An 18328-nucleotide genomic window follows, 5' to 3' on the forward strand; every position below is an offset into this window, starting at 1 on the left:
TCCTGAAGACTCCACAAGCTCTTTTAAAATCAGCATAAAATCTATTAGCAGGGGCCCTGACGCTGGCCTCTTCACTTACTCAATAGCATCAGAAGAGTTTTGGACTCAAATTAGTTTTTGACTCAGAAATTACCAGTATAACATTGTTCACTCAATGGACTGTTATACTGAATCTCACAATACTACTTTGTAAAGTAGCATGGCTTTGCATTGTACTGAGTAAATGTGAAAAGTATGAGAAATACTAGAAGTTACAGGGTATACTGTGGCATGCTTTGGATTCCACTGAAAATTGTGCAGCCACAGTTGCAAGTGGGATTAAATAGCAGTGGACTATAGATATAGGCCATCCTTATGAATGCTGGTGCCCTATGCAGCCTGAGCACATGCACCACCCTGTTCCCTTCTAGTGACCAGGGCAGCAACTTTGCAGGGAGGGTGTGTGCACTCAGGAATGTGGGGGCAGGAACAGGACAGGGAGACTGGTGAGGGGAAACAGGTGGAAGGAGGTGTAGGGGTGGGGGATTGAAGCCAAAGGTGGCAGTAGGTGGAGCAGAGCATTGGGATCACTGAAACCAGGATGTGGTGGGAGTCATAGTAGGGGCATGGGGGGGTGAGGGATTTGGTTGCCAGGACCAGAGGGCTGCCAGAGTATGGGGCAGTAGTTGTGGGATTTGACTGCTGGGCTGGGAGGCGAAGCAGGGGGATTCCACCACTGCAACCAGGAGGTGGAGCAGGGAGCTGGAGGGGCTGAGGTTTTCGGCTGTTGGGGCCAGGAGATGCTCAGAGCATGGAGTGGGAGCGCTGGGGTATTTGGCCACCAGGGTTGGGGAGGCAGAGAGGTGGCCTGAGGGATCAAGGGATTGGGGCTACTTGAGCCAGCACTGCCTACAGCCAGCACGAGGCATATGCAACATGGGGCACTATTAATATGGGGAATAGTGGTGGCCACTGCCCCACACAGCAGCATATTCTGCATATGCCTAACAATAGTTCTGCTTAAATGTGACAATGACAGGCAGGAACCTCTGTGGTTTGCAACTCTACAGCCTTGGCATTTGCTATAAAATCCCCCATGTGATGCAGGAATGTGCTTTAGAGTCAAAGCTTTTGTTTATAAAAAAAAAACCCCAAACCCTCCAAACAAAAAAAAACTTGATTTTTTTACCCTTTTTTCAATGTGAAGATAACTTTGAAAATGGGAATGAAGCATGAGCCAAAGCAGGCTTACTTTGCAGGAACTCAGAAAATAGTTTAACTTTGTCACAGCTATCTCACTCTGGATTGTTAATTCTGACACTTTAACATTTTAAACCCTCATCATTAGTGGTGTAAGAATTATGTGAGCAGAAAAATGCAGCTAATAGACTTATCCCAGAATTTCAAATTGCTTTCTAGGCCTCCTGTGGTGCTTGGTGATAGGTAATATAGAAAAATGATTGATACAATAGACAGATCCCTGGCATAAAAAAATCTGATGATGATAGGGAGAATTCATGATGTGACAGCAGAGAACTTGTGGAAGCACATTGCAATTCCACAGACCTGCTGCTAGAGGGAAGAGGAGTTTGGTGCACCCATGCACCAGGGCTGTGTCTACACTGGGCCACTTATTCCGGAAAATCAGCCGCTTTTCCGGAATAAGCTGCGAGCTGTCTACACTGGCCCTTGAATTTCCGGAAAAGCAACGATGCTCTACTGTACAAAATCAGCCGCTATTCCGGAAAAACTATTCTGCTCCCGCTCGGGCATAAGTCCTTATTCCGGAACACTGTTCTGGAAAAGGGTCAGTGTAGACAGCCCAGTAGTCTTTTCCGGAAAAGCGCGTCTACATTGGCCACAGATGCTTTTCCGTTTTAAGCATTTCCGGAAATTCATGCCAGTGTAGACACAGCCCCAGGTGTAGCAATATGCTACAGCAACCTCTGTCCAAGCTCCACTAATGGACAGATATACAGTGCCAGAGAATCCAGAACAGCTTTAGACAACTGAAAACGCTTTGTACTGCCAGCTCAGTGAACGTTATCGTATCGGTGAGTTAGCATTGTTTTCTTCACAGCTTCATGACATGAACAAGCTTATGTACAGAATGGATTCTACCTCACTCCTTCTGAGTAGCCACATCTCCCCAAATTGTGTGTATGTGGAAACACATGTATAAGCTGCCTGAGCTATGTTGCATGGAAGCCTGTTCTGGAGGGGAGCAAATCACTGACTTTACAGGTTGCTGGCAGGTTCTCCCAAATTTAAAAAAAAAAATCAGTTTAGCCCAAACTGACACCAAACATCCAAAAAAAGTTGGCAAATTAGAAAAGGTTGATAACTTTCAAGTTGAATGAAATGTTGTGTTTCCAGGTGCTGCTTAAAATACAAGCAAAGGAAATGAAGGGCTAGATTCATAAAACAGCAAAGGGAGGAAGCAGTTTCCTGTCTTCTCCTCTCCTTTCCCTCCCCATGACTTTTTCCAAGAGATTAAGGTCCTCACCTGGGGAGTATGAGATTCAAGGTCAGTTTCCCCCTTCTGACTCTTGCACAGCAGGGAATTGGCCTATGAGATAATGTGCTCGAGGGGGGGTCTACTGTTGAAGGGGTTATGTTTTGTACTAGAAGACTTAACTGGTATTTCTTGGGCCCTTCAGCACAGAGGGATGGAGTGAGAGGATGCAGGAGTTATGGCAGGAACTTGGGGATGTGCCCCCCCCCCCCACCTCAGGGCAGGAAATGTGAGGGTGGGGAGAGTCAGGGTTGGGTTGTGGAGGGGCTCAGGGCAGGGAGTACAGGAGTCAGAGCAGAGTGTGAGGAGAGGCGTAGGGTGTGTTGGGGTGCATGAGTTAGGGCAGCAAGTTGGAGGGGGATGAGGAGTTCAGGGCAGGTGGTGGTGGTGGCTGCTGAATTTGGTGTTCAAGTAGCTCTGGATTTTCCAAGATCCGTATGGCTAGGAGATTAATCTTAGAGCTATAGGATAGGATTTTCTCATGTTCAGATTCCCTACATCTACTTTATTTTACCATTAACTTCCATGGGAGCAGCTAAGGTAGCCTTGAGCTATCTTGCAAATCACATTCCTAGTGTTCTTTAGTCCTATCTATGTTACTTTTATGGCCCCCATCACCACAGTATATTGTCATGATAGCCTAGTGAAGTAGGGAAGTGTCACTCCCCCCCATTTTACACATGAGGAATGGAGGCACAGAGCCTGCCTAGCTCCAGCTCTCCATAGAAAGTTTGTGAAGAATCAGGGATTTAAATCTGAGTTTTCTTAGGCTAGTGCCTACCCACTGGAGTCTGATAGCATTTAAAGTACATAACAAACAACAACCCAAACTAAGTAATGAGATGAAAAAATCATGCCCAATACATTATAATACGTGAGGTGAGTAATATACATAATTTAAGAGACAAAGAATTCTGCACTGTTTCACTGACATGTGACACAAATTCAATTCCATGTGCAGTTGAAGTTAGTCCAATTATTATTTAAATGGTCCATCTGCACATGTCAGTCATCAGCTGTGGGAAGGATTAGGAAGAAGGCTTAGGAAGACTTCTTTTGTGTATTATGAAGGAATCTGGCAAATCTTCAACTGGATCTGTGAATCCTAGGAATGTTAAACAGAAAGGGACCTCGGTAAGTCATTTAGTCCAGACCCTTGCACTGAGGCCAGAGTAAATACCTAACCTTATCCTTAACGTAAAAACCTCTAGTACTAGAGATTCCACAGTCTCCCTAGGTCAGGGCTACTCAGCAAGCAAGGTTTATGCAGAGCTCAACATGTGGATCCTTCGAACATGGCTTCCACAGGGAACACACTCCACAACAGCGAGTCAGTATAATGGTCTTCTGTTGATATGCATTTTAGTAGTTAAATTCCTGGACTGTCATTGCTCATTAAAAGTGCTGTCATATGGGTGGGAAACTGGGTAAATATTCCATTTATATATATATATATATATATATATATATATATATATATATAGCAGAACTGACTTAAATGGGGCATGTGTGTTGTGTAGTCTTGCCTTAATCTTTGTATTCATGCCTGTCCGTGTGAAAAGCTATTTGCATATATCTGCAACCACACTTAAGTTGCAGCCCTCGGCATGTGCTGTGAGTATCATTGTGGCCCCCGGGGCTTCCCAAGTTGAGGAGCCCTAGGTCTTTTGTTCTGATGCTTAACTACCTTTATAGTTAGGAAGTTTTTCCTGATGTCTAACCTTCATCTTTCTTGCTGAAATTTAAGCTTGTTACTACTTACCTTGTTCTCTGTGCTTAAGGAGAATAATTGATCACTTTCCTCTTTATAAAGACCTCTTATGTTCTTGAAGACTTTTATCATGTCTCCTTTCAGTATTCCCTTTTCCAGATGAAACAAACCCCTAATTTTCCATATAGGTCATGCTTTCTAGATCTTTAATCATCTTTGTTGTTCTCCTCTAGACTTTCCCCAATTTGTCCACACCTTTGTTGATATGAGGTGCCCAGAACTGGACACAGTACACCCCTGGGCCATATCAGTGCTGAGTGGAGTGGAAGAATTACTTCTTGACTGTGTCTACATTGGCGCGATTTTGCGCCAAAGCGGCTGCTTTTGCGCAAAAACATGCTGCCTGTCTACACTGGCAGGGAGTTCTTGCACAAGAACACCGATGTTCTAATGTGTGAAATCAGTGCTTCTTGCGTAAGAACTATGATGCTCCCGCTCAGGAATAAGCCCTCTTGCACAACTGTTCTTGCGCAAGAGGCCAGTGTAGACAGGCAACATGAAGAAAGCCTGATGGCTAAAATGACCATTGGAGCTTTCTTGCACAAGAGAGCGTCTACACTGGCACAGATGCTCTTGTGCAAAAGCACATGCCAGTGTATACATTCTCTTGCGCAAATACTTTAATGCAAGAACTCTTGAGTTAAAGAGTATTTACGCAAGATCCTGCCAATGTAGACACAGACCTTGGCTATGTCTAGACTGGCATGATTTTGCGGAAATACTTTTAACGGAAAAGTTTTTCCGTTAAAAGTATTTCCGCAAAAGCACGTCTTGATTGGCATGGATGCTTTTGTGCAAAAGCATCTGTGGCCAGTCTAGACGTGATTTTGTGCAAGAAAGCCCCGATCGCCATTTTAGCCATCGGGGCTTTTTTGTGCAAAACAGTTCTTCCCTGTCTACACTAGCCCTCTTGAGCACGTATTCTTGCGCAAGAGGGCTTTTTCCCGAGCGGGAGCGTGAAAGTATTTGCGCAAGAAGCACTGATTTTGTACCTTACAAAGTCAGTGCTCTTGCTCAAATTCAAGTGGCCAGTGTAGACAGCTGGCAAGTTTTTGCACAAAAGCAGCCGTTTTTGTGCAAAATCTTGCCAGTCTAGACGCACCCCTTGAGTTTTGCTTATAACCTTACAGCTAAAACATTCTAGAATGTTTGCAGCTGTTTTTTTTAACAATATTACATTAACTAATTTTAGTAGTTGATCAACTATAACCCCCACATCTTTTTTTGCAGTACTCCTTCCTAGGCAGTCATTTCCCATGTTTGTATTTGTTCAACCGATTGTTCCTAAGTGGAGTATTTTACTTTTGTCTTTGAATTTTATCTTATTTTCTTCTGACCATTTCTCCAGCTTGTCAAGATCCTTTCAAATTGTCCTCCAAAGCATTTGCAGCCACTCCCAGGTTGGTGATATCTGCAGAATTTATTCATGTACTCTCTGTCATTATCCAAATTCATTATGAAGATAATGAATAGAATCAAACACAAGACTGGGTGAGGTCCTGGAGGAATCAATCTCCCCTTCCAGCTTAATTGTAAAACATTGATAACTATTTTGAGAGTGTGTTTCAATCATTTGTGCACCCACCTTACAGCAGATTCATGTAACTTATATATTTCTCTAGGTTACTTTTGAGATGGTCACATGAGACAGTATCGAAAGCCTTACTAAGTTCCCACCTCCAAATCCACAAGTCTTGTTATTCTGCCAAGAAAGGATATTAAATTAGCTTGATACATAAGTGATAGGTGCAGACTTCCCCTCTACCTGGAGGGGGAGGCTCAACTCCTGCCCACCCCAGGCTTTGCCCCCCACTTCACCTCTTACCACAAGTCTCTTTTCTCTCCCTCCCCTGAATAATGAGCCCAGCCCAGCCCTACTTCTTCCAAAGCATCCTGCATGAAACAGCTGTTCACAGCAGTTGGAAAAGCACCCGGAGGAAGGGGGAGGAGCTGAGGTGCAGGGCTGCTGGTGAGCAGGAGGCCTTGGGGAAAGCAGGTGTTTGGCTGTCAGTGGGTGTTAAGCACCCCTAACTTTTCTCCAGGGGTGCTCTAGCCAGGAGTATTGTGCATTTTCTATTACTGTCTTCCCTCTTCATTAAATAATGGTCCTGCCCTGTCTTTGTTGTTCTTGATTCTAATGTATTTGTAAATTGTTTCCTAGTTTAATCTTCTTTTGTGCTTTGGCCTTTCTAACTTGATCTCTTCATGCTTGCGGTGTGTGGGGGGGAGGGGAGGTTTTAAATATCCATCCTTTTTAATTTGACCTTGTTTTCATTTTTTGGCTTTTTTTTTTTTTTTTTTTTTTAAACTCAAGTTACTGAATGTCTGGTTAAGGTAGGCTGGGCTTTTAAGGTATGTCTACACTACAGTACTATTTCAAAATAACTTGCGTTATTTTCAAATAACAAGGCGAGCATCCATATAGCAAATCTACTATTTCAAAATTATGTTGAAATAACAGGCTTCTCATTCCAGAATAATGAACCCTCATTACATGAGGAATAATGCCTATTTCAAAATAGCTTCTTCAAAAGGGGGTGAGTGTGGATGGTGCAGCTGTGCTCATTTTGAAATAATTGGCCTCCAGGGCATCTCACAGCTGCCCTAGTGGTCACTCTGTCCACACCCCTCAACTCTATAGTTTCCCTTCCCCTGCAGCCTGTAAAGCTGCAGGTAAAAAGGAAAGGGCTTGTGGCATAATGTAAGCCCTGCCAGCACTGCACTGCACAGCAGTACCCTGCTCTACCTTTCCTGCTGCCACGGCAGACCCCAGTGATCCTTCTGAGCAACCTATGGCTGCAAGCACACCGGCAGCCACCTCTGAAGCCCTGGCCAGGGGTGGAGGGCCCCATCCTGAACAGATGTGGAGATCCTGGATGTCATAAAGGTCTTGGACAAGGAGTTTAATCTCCATACCAGGCACAGGAATGTCAATTATCAGAGGGGTAGCCGTGTTAGTCTGAATCTGCAAAAGCGGCGAGGAGTCCTGTGGCACCTTAGAGACTAACTGAAGTGTTAGAGCATAAGCTTTTGTGGGCAAAGACCCACTTGCATCTGACGAAGTGGGTCTTTGCCCACGAAAGCTTATGCTCCAACACTTCAGTTAGTCTATAAGGTGCCACAGGACTCCTCGCCACTTTTGCAGGAATGTCAATGTGTATGGCAGGCAGCCAGTTGGGCCCAGAATGGCCACACACATGCACTGAACCAGGTGTGCATGAAAATTTAAGAACTGTGCCAAGCCTATACCAAGGCCAGGGAACAACGTTCCCAGTCTGGAGCAACATCCCAGACCTGCTGCTTTTACCAGCAGATGGATGGCATCCTGGGAGGGGGAGGGTTGGTCCCTTCCTTCCACCCCTTCCTCCATTGTGGACTCCAGCCTGATCATGCCCATCCTTGGTCTACAGGATAATGAGGTTGAGGAGAAGAAGCAGACCAGCCTGGACATGATGCTCACCAGCCAGGAAGTGGTCATCAGCCTTTCTCCCACCAGGATGTATTCACTTCCTAATTGTATGAGAGAAGTTATGATTTATTTATGTGATTGAATTTTCACCACCACCAAATTTTAAAACAGAGCTATATTGTTTTTTAAAATTATGGGATGGGCAGCCGTTTCCTTAAATCTCACTAATTGCCATTTTAAGTAAAATTACAATCCTCATGTCAGTACTACTAGTTGTGGCCAACAATAATTCCATCAGTCCAGATGTTTAATGTGTCAAATGCAAGGTCCAGACTTACAGCCTTCAACTTTTCTACAATCAAATCCATAGTTTGTGTTACTAATTTTGTGATGCAAGAGTCTAGGAAACTTGATTTCATTTCTCCTCTAAATTTTGTTGAAGCATTCTGTAGTTGGGTAGAAACAAAAATTGTGCATTTTTTGGTATGGATGCTCTATTTTGAGAAGGCGCAAACAGCATAGAAATGACTCGGAAAGCAGAACAGCCAGGGTCAGTGCAGACAGTGGATAGATTTGTGAAGAAAAGAGGCTCTGTTTGGCCTCTGGGAAAGGACAGTGCCTCTGCTGCAGGATTTTTCTCTAGCAGAGCACAGTCTGTACTGAAAATTTCTCTGAACTTGCAGTAAGTGAATGAAAGGGAAACTGTTCCCAGAAAAGACAAAGTCGTTCAATCGGACGCAAAGCAGTCTGATCGTAAGACCACCACATAAGCACTTCCGTCGCTGTCAACCCTAGACGCAGCCAAGGAACCAGCTTGTGCCAAGTGACCTGAATATAATCATTCCATTGTTTCACTTCCTCTTGGAAGCAGTGGCTTCCAACTATCTCCTACACAGGATTCTGGAAGCTGATTTGCAGTTGGCTGTGAAAAGAATGTGAATTAAAAGGAGAAAGGGTGCAATTTCAGTCATCACTGGTATTCACCTATTGTTTCACTGTCTACATTTCTAGCATGACCTAAATAATAAATCATTATATTGGTATTGATACACCTAAAATACCTAACTTTAAGGTTAATCAGCTGTACAATATAACACAGAAATATGGAGCCACTAAATGGCACAACAAACATGCACATAAATATAAATATGAAAAACTAAAACAACAATAGTCTAATAGCACCTTAAAGACTAACAAAACATGTAGATGGTATCATGAGCTTTTGTGGGCACAACCCACTTCTTCAGATGACTGGAGTATTAGAAGTCCAGATCCAAGAATAAATAAGGGAAGGGGGTGGGCGATAAGGAGGAAAGAGAGAAGAGGAGAAAAAAAGAAGAGAGACAGTGATTTCATCACTGGACCCAACCACATCAGCCACCATATCAGAGGCTCATTTAACTGCACATTCACTAATGTGGTGCCAGCAATGCCCCACTGCTATGTATATTGGCCAAACTGGACAGTCTCTACAGGAAAAAATTAATGGACATAAATCAGATAGCTATAAAGGCAATACACAGAAACCTGCTGGAGAACACTTTAACCTGTCTGGACACTCATTAATGGATCTCCAAGTCACCGTGTTGTTTTGGCCCAATTCCACAAGCCAAATACACAGCCAAGGATTGGTACTAAACTTCATTTACAAGTTTAATTCTTATGCAAATTGAATGAACAGGGACATCAGCTGGCTTGCACACTACTTTACACATCCTAACAACGTAACCAACCAATGGAGAATCCAATTGTTCTTATCAGCCTCTTATAACTACTTGATCTACTCAGTCTCTCTCTCTCTTTTTGTTTTTCCTTTTCTCTCTTTCTTTCCTCCTTCCTTCTCTCCCCTCCCCTCCGGTCCCTTCCCCTTCCCTTATTTATTCTTAGATCTGGACTTCTAATACTCCAGTCATCTGAAGAAGTGGGTTGTGCCCACAAAAGCTCATGATACCATCTACATGTTTTGTGAGTCTTTAAGGTGCTCCTGGACTATTGTTGTTTTTTAAGTTTTTCCTGTTACAGACTAACTCAACTACCCCTCTGAAGCTTTTGTAAATCTGAACACTGTGTATTTTGGTTTAAAGAGCAAAAAGGTTAATGGGGTAAAAAAACTTAGACTATATATCAACTACAAAGATCAATCGGAAAAAGAAATGCAATTTGCGGTACGCAATTTGCATATCTTTTTCCGATTTATTTCTGAAAGAGGCTTTTCCAACATTTGGCCCATCTACACGGGTCCAAATGTCAGGGGAAAAACCCCTTTTTCAGAACATCCCTTCTTCCTCATGAAATAAGGTTTACAGGGATGCCAACAAAACGCGTCCGCTTCTCCAACATTTTTTTCGGAAAAGCGGACATGTTCCTTGGACAGCAGTATCCTGGGAAAGCTCTGTAATCTAGATGTACCCTAAGTCTCCTTGTTTCTTTGGGGGGGGGGGTCAAATCATGTCTTGAGGTAATTTTTCGTAGTAACCCACTTGCTGACCACAGCTGTAATAAGTGGGCGCAGTTGAGCAAGTTTTCACTAGATGCAAACCGTTTAGAGGCTGGGGATGTCTGTCAAACTCAATTCATCCTTGGCTATGTTTGTAGTTAAACAGTTTTCAGCTATTAGTTTAACTGTCCCTGTGACTGACATTTTGCTTTCAGCAATGCATGATTTTCATAATGGAGACCATCCTCATCTGCAGGCGCCAGGCACATCAATGAGGCTATGCACCAGTGTCTCCTGAAATATTTATTGTTCTTTGAAAGCTATAACCAGGGTGAGGAGTGTAGGGAACCTCATTCAAAACAGTAGAATCTTTCTTTCAAAATGGAAAAGCTATTTAATTGTCACCCTGTATAATTAAAACTAAATTAGTAATGCTGCTTCACAATAGGAGCACAAATCGATTAATGTATTTCAAGTAACCACTGAAAGCATTTGGTTAATTGCATGGTTTTCAGTCTCCCAGCACTGAAGGAATCTCAACTAATGGTATCACCTTTGTGCTTCAAATTATTTTTGCCACATTATGGAAAACAAACCATAACCTCTGGAGGAAACTTGTCAACATCGGTGACTAAAACTACAGTAAAACTGGCATTAAAAATATAAGGTTTTGCTAAAACTTAAAAGCCCCCTGCTGCTTCCCTTCCAATAGGACTCTAGTCCTGCAACATCCAGCTAGAGCATTTCAATCTGTACCTTTACAGGAAATGGAAGCAGAAAATTAAGAATTCTTTGTTAAAACACAAGTCTTAAAATAACTAGGTAATCTCCTGAAAGGTGAACCAAAGAGTTAATAAAAGATGCCTGAACCTTGAGACAGAGGAATTCAGTTAACTAGTGATCAATTTTATTTCATTCAAGACCAGATGATTCAGGAGAAAAGTCAATTCAGGTCTGCCTCCAGAATGTGTCAGGACAAGTTTTGCTCAAATCAAAAATAAGTTTGTTTATATTCAACTGTTTATTATACTTGAGCAATACTGATAGATGTAAAAAAAAAAACTATAGCTGTGGCATTGCTGTTTGATATTAAGTTGACTGTTAATTTTTAAATCTAAATTTAGTTATTAAAAATATTGTTCTTCTACTCAATGTATAGTTTCAATTACAAGTCAAAACGTAGTATCTATGCATCTGAGGAAGTGGGTCTTTGGTCATGAAAGCTTATGCTCCAATACATCTGTTAGTCTATAAAGCTACGAGAAGTCCTGTGGCACCTACGTCAAAACATAGTATCTTCTCCGAATTCAGGTCTTGTGTCTTTATGGTCTTACCACTGCTGTCACCTTGGTGGTGGCTTTTTTTTTTTTTAATGCACTTGATTATTGACCTGAGAAATGGTTGAATCATGAAAATGAGGTTACAGGAAATATAATTTACCCTTTTTTATTATTATTATTATTTTTTATTACTCCTATGCCATTTAAATGTCAGGAATTATTGTACTGCTTTTGTTTTTCTTTTTGAGCTTTGGCAGGCTCACCTGAGAGATACATTTCAGTGTAGAGACTGAGGCCATATCTATGTAACTCACACACCTTCTGGGTGTCGTGTACTGACTCATCTAGTGGCACTGACACCATGTACGGATTGACTAATGAGTCTGATCTACAGCCTTAGCTATCAGCAAACTGCCTTTTGGCTCCTGTGGTAAAGGCTCATGAAGTAAGCTCCAGAAATCCCAAAGTCTGTCGGCATTACATTTACACTTAGGCACTAAATAGGCACTGTTGCAATTGTCAACCTAGTGGATCTGGTGAAGACACGCCAAGTCAACTGGAAACAATCTCCCATTAACATAGTGTGGTGTAGACACTGCTGTAAGTTGATCTAAATAATACTGACTTCGGTTATGTAAGTTACAGCATTAGTGTAGACCAGCCCTCAGTGTGTCTAATTGCACTGGACCGGAGATATTTACTTTCCATTAGAAAATAATTCTTCTAGCAAAAGTGAAAGGCCTGAGGATATAATTAAATATCAACCACTCAGATTTGGTTTTAATGTTGTCTTTCTAATCTAGAGTTTTATCTGAAGAGATTCCAAAATCTCTGTATTTTAGGCTATTTATAAATGCAAACAATATCTTTGCTATACTTGGAGCTGGATTAGATTATTAGTCACTAAGGCTATGTCTACACTGCAGTTCTTTTTCGGAAAAAGGTACGCAAATTGCAAACTGCAATTTGCGTACCTTTTCCAATCCTTTTTTTCAGAAGAGTCTTTTCTGACTTGGCCCGTCTACACAGGGCCAAATGTGGGGGAAACTTCCTCTTTTGGAAGAGCCCTTATTCCTCATAAAATGAGGAATGCAGGGCTTCTGAAAGAATGCACCCGCTTTTCGGAAACAGATCTGAAAAAAGTGGATGTGTTGCCTGGATGTGGCAGAGAGGGTTTTCTGGGATACCTTCAGTATCCCAGACAAACTGTGTGTAGATACAGCCTTAGATAATAGAAAGGGAGGGCTGGAAGGGACCATGAGAGATCACCTAGTCCATGCTGTAGTGAGAGGATGGACCTTTTAAAGCCTCACAATGAAATCAACAGCAAACATTTTCTGACTTCAGTGGGAATGGGCCAGACTTTTTGCTTAGTCAAAAGCACATTTGTAAAATAGAGACTATACACCAAACTTACTATGGGGAAGAATTATATCCTGAAATCTACCCCTTTCTTTGCAGAGATGAGGCAGAGGGAATGGCCAGCTCTCCTTTGCAGAGATCCTTCCCTAGGATCCAGAGAAAGTTGGGCCATGTTGGATGAATGAGAAGGCACCAATCACACTGTCTGGAAAAGTCTCATCATCTCTCCATTGATCTGTGTAGATAGCTGACTTAGAGAGAGGTCATTCAGTTCCAGGCTACATTCCCATTAGTATGAAATACTTTGGTGGGGGGGAACGTCTCACTTATTAAGAGCTCTAGAGGGGGACAGCAGTGGCTGTAGGTAGTAGAACCCCATTGGAGCTAAGATATCAGCGAGGCCAGAAGCAACAATCCCAGTGCAGATGTATAGGGTCTGGTCACTGTTGGCTCTCCTTCCTACAGAATCATTGGTTCTAGACTCAAAAGTTGGTGCATTAGGGGAAAGGTAAGGATAGAGGAAACACATTTCCCCTCTGCCCTTGGAAATGAGTTGGGGAAAACTTGGTAAGAAGATCATCTGTGGAATTTTACTCTCCCTAGACCCATTTCCACTGGTATTTCCATAGAAGGGAATGAGCTGAGCCTATATTTAAAAGCAACATCTGATATATAAACAAATTAAATATTGACTTTAAGGATTTTTATAATAATTACTTAACTAAACACAGAAGCAATATGGTCACTTTTAGTTTATGCATTCTTTTGAACTATCACTTTCATCTGCCTCCAGAATGTGTCAGGACAAGTTTTGCTCAAATCAAAAATAAGTTTGTTTATATTCAACTGTTTATTATACTTGAGCAATACTGATAGATGTAAAAAAAAACTATAGCTGTGGCATTGCTGTTTGATATTAAGTTGACCATGTGTTAATTTTTAAATCTAAATTTAGTTATTAAAAATATTGTTCTTCTACTCAATGTATAGTTTCACTTACAAGTCAAAACGTAGTATCTATGCATCTGAGGAAGTAGGTCTTTGGTCATGAAAGCTTATGCTCCAATACATTTGTTAATCTATAAAGCTACGAGAAGTCCTGTGGCACCTACGTCAAAACATAGTATCTTCTCCCACGCTTCTGCACAAAGACTATTTGTAATGAAAACTATTTAAATCAGATAGTAAATCATCTGCATACAGTTACCCATAGGTAATGGTATCCTATTTAATTATTTTGCAAGAAAAAACACATTTTTGTTTTTCTATAATGTGGGAGGCTGAGGAAGACAAAATCAAACCATAAGTCATTTGCTACCCTCTAAACAAGGTCTATGGATCACAAAAATAAATTACCCTCCAGTGCACTAACAAAAGGAATTCCACCTCTGAAACTATTTTTGTCTGACCCAAAGTCTCAAGACAAATGGGATGATGGTTTTGTAGCTTAATCTCACATTAAATGTAGCTTATAGACAGCAGTTTTCTTATCTCTGAGAAACACGACTCTTCCTGGTGAAGTTCCCAGTCTAGCAAGGGTAGTAGTTGCGTTAAGATAAATGAGACTCAAGAGTAGAGTATTCCTGAAAAATAGTTGTAAATGCTCATCCTTACCTGGGTGGAATTTATGGCAGTACCATTCAATAATATATCACAAAGAATCTCTGTGAGTCTGTCCATCTGTTCAAGAACTCCTCCTAAACTATAAAAGCAAAGACCACCACATGTGGTAGACTTCTTCCTCTTATCCTAACTTAAAGCAGGGTCATGGTTTGGTTGTGCCAGGAGAAAGAGAAATGCCTGAAATCCAATTGCTTTCCACAACATGGAAAGGGAGGGTCTGAGAGCAGGGACAGTTATGCTCTGCAATGACCATAGGGGATAACAAGCATGGGGGACAGTTATACTGAATAATGACCACAGGACGATGGCCATACCAGGAAGAGATTGGCCAGCTGGGTCTAGGGCTCTCCATATTGCTGGCCACCAGCCACAGGTAAGTGGCCTCCCTGTCCCAAACTACTTCCACCACCACCCTGGTCCTCAGCCAACACGGTGACAGGGGAAGCACACCAGCCAGTGAGCCTGCCACTGTGCTCCCGCCCCAGGAACTGCAGGCTGGGGCTGCCACTGGCCCCGCCCCCTCCCTGTGGAGGAGCTGCACAGGTCAGGGGCAGGCAGTGCAGCCCTGACCCCTGTGAGGAACTGCCGGCTGGGCAGCATGGCCCTACCGTATGTGCCCCAGGGAACTGCTGTCACCAGAGCAGCACCATCCTCACTTCTGTGAATGACCATAGTGAGTCCCACCCCAGTCCTCCCAGCCCTGACTCCTGCACTCCTCACCCTCAGCTCTGAGCCCCCTCAAGGACCTGAGCAATGCTGGGTAAATCCTCTATGTATACAAATAGTTTCAGGTTCCTGCATAAAATTTTATTATAAACACTCATCAAATTAAATTAAAACAAATTAATGTTAGATAATTGCTAGAAAAAAGAAAATTGAAGTCCAAGGGTCCCTTTCTCAGGTATATCACTGTAACTGTGTGTGATTTATGCATGCACTATGTGGAATTACGTCAGGGGACATCAGAGCCATTTTGTGTAAAATAAGTTTGCAATTTTCAGAGCAGAGTAGGAAGGCAGCTAGAAAGATATGCAGACAGTAACTATTTTTGTAATTTAGAGACTGCAATTGATGGAGCTTGCTTTCCAATATTAAACAAAAAAGTCAAGATATGTTGGTATCCTTGTTGTTTTTGTTTAATTTCCAGATTCTCAATAAAAGTCAGAAATATGTGGACTTGCTGCTACTCCAGCCAAGATAGCTCTGTCCTCACCACAATTAATTTATTTCTATACACAGATTATTCTCCATTCATGCTGTGTACAGGAAGTACAAAATGATGAAAGTACAAAAGTAATGATTTACTACAAGAAGATTGGGGGTAAAACCACTAAAAGACAATCATGGCTTTATAATCTCTCTGGAAACTGATAAGGACAGGAATGTAGAGGTAAATTAAAAACTAAAACCATAAGGGAGGAGGGAAAGATGATTTGCTTTAGATTTCCTTCTATACAGAAGTGTATTTTTTTTTTTTTTTAATTTCATTCTGTGAACATGCTCTTTCTCGTTCCCACACAGGGAAGGAACTACGAAATCCCTCTGCTAAGAAAAACATTTTTGTTTTCTTTCTTCTGGCAAGATTGCTATCATACCAACAATGTTTAACGTTGCTGTAACCAACTTTACACACATTTCTCTAGTGCACAGTATAATTAATCCAAGACTGAAAAGTAAGCAGAAGATTGAAAACTAATTAACTCTTTCTCCTAAATTTGTGGACTGGGTTTTTATCACAATATGGTTGAAGATTGACCATAAACTTTTATGTAAGCAGAGGTGCATTTTAGTCAGTATAAAATAATCAGGTGTTTCTGTAATAACATTTCCCAGACTATAAATGGCCACCTGAAAGAGCATATACCATTATCCAAGCCATTCTTTTAGAACCATGTCTCTCACTTCCCCAAAACTCTCCTGAATTCACTCATTAGTTTTTCTCTCAAGACTAGAAATCCTCAACTTTATTTTTCCTCCCATAAACTCCTTGTCTGGAAGGCTGTTTCCAGAGCAGTGCCACTATTCATCCCTACAGTATCTCTATCCCCTCTCTGAAGTTTTTCTTGCTCTTAATATTTGTGGTGAACATATTAAACAGATCACCAAATTTAAATTACTGAAATGAGGTACCTCATGAATGGGCTTAACTAAAATCATTATACAAAAGACTCTTGCAACACCCTAATAAGTTGGGTTCACAGTTCATCACTAAAATACATTTGAGTTGGAAATTCCTTTCAAGTCTATTCAGATTAGAGTGGGTAACCATGTGTCTAATCCACAGATGTAAGCATATTGACTGCAAGCCACCTAACTAGAGGAGTGTGCTTGAGTGTGAGTGACAACTCAACAGCACGTAAGGTAATTTTCTGAGTTTTCAGTCAGGCGCATGTAGCATCCTGAGGGAAACAGAGCTGTGGATAAGAACACCGTCTGGCTGATGGACCGACAGAGGGCTGGTTCCTTGTGCAGATCTCCTGTGCTATTCTGGCAAGTTTCAAACCACACATTGCTCTTGCCAATTAATGTTCCTGTTCAAAAAAAACCCAAGTTGTTATTGAGTAGAGTAGGATACAGTATCTTATACTTGTGTTGAATCATATTTCTTTTGAGAAGGAAATAACCATCTTCTGGAGTCCAGGTTTCCCCATTTGCTCAGAAAAGCACGTGTGTTATAGAAAACACTAGCCATCGTCCCCCTGTATAAAGTGGGATTTACAGCTACACTGAGGATGTGGGGGGGGGGGGAGGGGGAGAGGAGTGCTTAGACAGATCTTGAGAGTCATGCCCTTTGTCCTTCAAACTCTCCTTTCTCCGCTAGCCTCCCAGCAGCATGGCTCCTGAGGCAAGAGTGCTCTCATTGGCTCCGTCACCTGGGTGAGCCAGAGGGAGGAAGGGTAAGCACAGAGCTGAGTTAGCAATGCAAACTCCTTACTGAAAATCTGAAATTCCCCTTGCTTGCTGCAAAATTTAAACAGCATAGGCCCTGTGTCTTTGCCAGGCAGTTTGGCTAACAAAATCATGCTTATTTAGTCTCCTCTATAACTTGGATCATTGAGCCAAGCTCTAGTAATTTGTATTCAAATCTGATACCGACTATATTGCAATAGTTGCAGATCACATAAAGTGGGATGGCCTTTAATAACTCAGAAAGTGAAATAAGTAAATGTGTTATACAGCATCACACTGTAAAGAAAGTGTCAAGTCTGTCCTAGCTGTACCAGTACAATAGAACATCCAGTCACCCAGAAAAATATTTAATATGACAACTCAGTTGTTAGTTTTGCTTGCTTAGAAAAATGTTCAACAGTCCTGGAGGGCATTTAGAAATAAATAGACACAGCAGTTTTTCACAGACTACTTCTAAATTCCTTTCTAATACGTCTACACAGCAGCATTGTTTTGGAATAACTGACGTTATTTTGAAATAACAAAGTGAGCATCTACACAGCAAGCTGTTTTTTCAAAATAATTTCGAGAGGACTTCTTACTCTGACTTCTGTAACCCTCATTTCACGAGGAGTAAGGGAAGTTGGAGGAAGAGTGTTCTCGGCCAAAAGATTATATTAATGGATATATATATCAACAATATTTGCAAGTAATTAAAGTGCTCACAAACACTATCAATTAAGGTAGTGACTAAATAAAAGCCATTGTGTGTATATATAATGCTATGAGTCAATTGTGGTTGGAATTCATTTTTCCACTTCAAATGACCTATTGGAAATTACCTGGCCCCGCAAAATGCCTGTTCTCTAAGCCCTGGCCGACACTAGGGAGTTATTTCAAAATAGCAAGCAGAGCGTCCATCCTACCAAGTCTGGTTATTTCAAAATAATAACTTCTGCTTTCCACAAAGAATAATGCTTACTTTGAAATAGCAATAGTATAGCTGCTCCATGCTGCTATTTTGAAATAACTACTCCTCAGCATCATTCAAAGTAGTTATTCC

General features: G+C 41.7%; 1 long non-coding RNA gene across 1 annotated transcript; it reads left to right on the forward strand.

Moving 5' to 3' along the window:
- The first annotated feature begins 3730 nt into the window (after positions 1–3730).
- Positions 3731–17035, forward strand: LOC142830860 (uncharacterized). Its single transcript, XR_012906391.1, has 3 exons — positions 3731–3824; positions 15616–15766; positions 15898–17035. It is a non-coding gene; the product is annotated as an uncharacterized LOC142830860 (long non-coding RNA).
- Positions 17036–18328: the final 1293 nt, after the last annotated feature.

This window comes from Pelodiscus sinensis, chromosome 10 (assembly GCF_049634645.1).
Source record: "Pelodiscus sinensis isolate JC-2024 chromosome 10, ASM4963464v1, whole genome shotgun sequence".
NCBI lineage: Eukaryota > Metazoa > Chordata > Testudines > Trionychidae > Pelodiscus > Pelodiscus sinensis.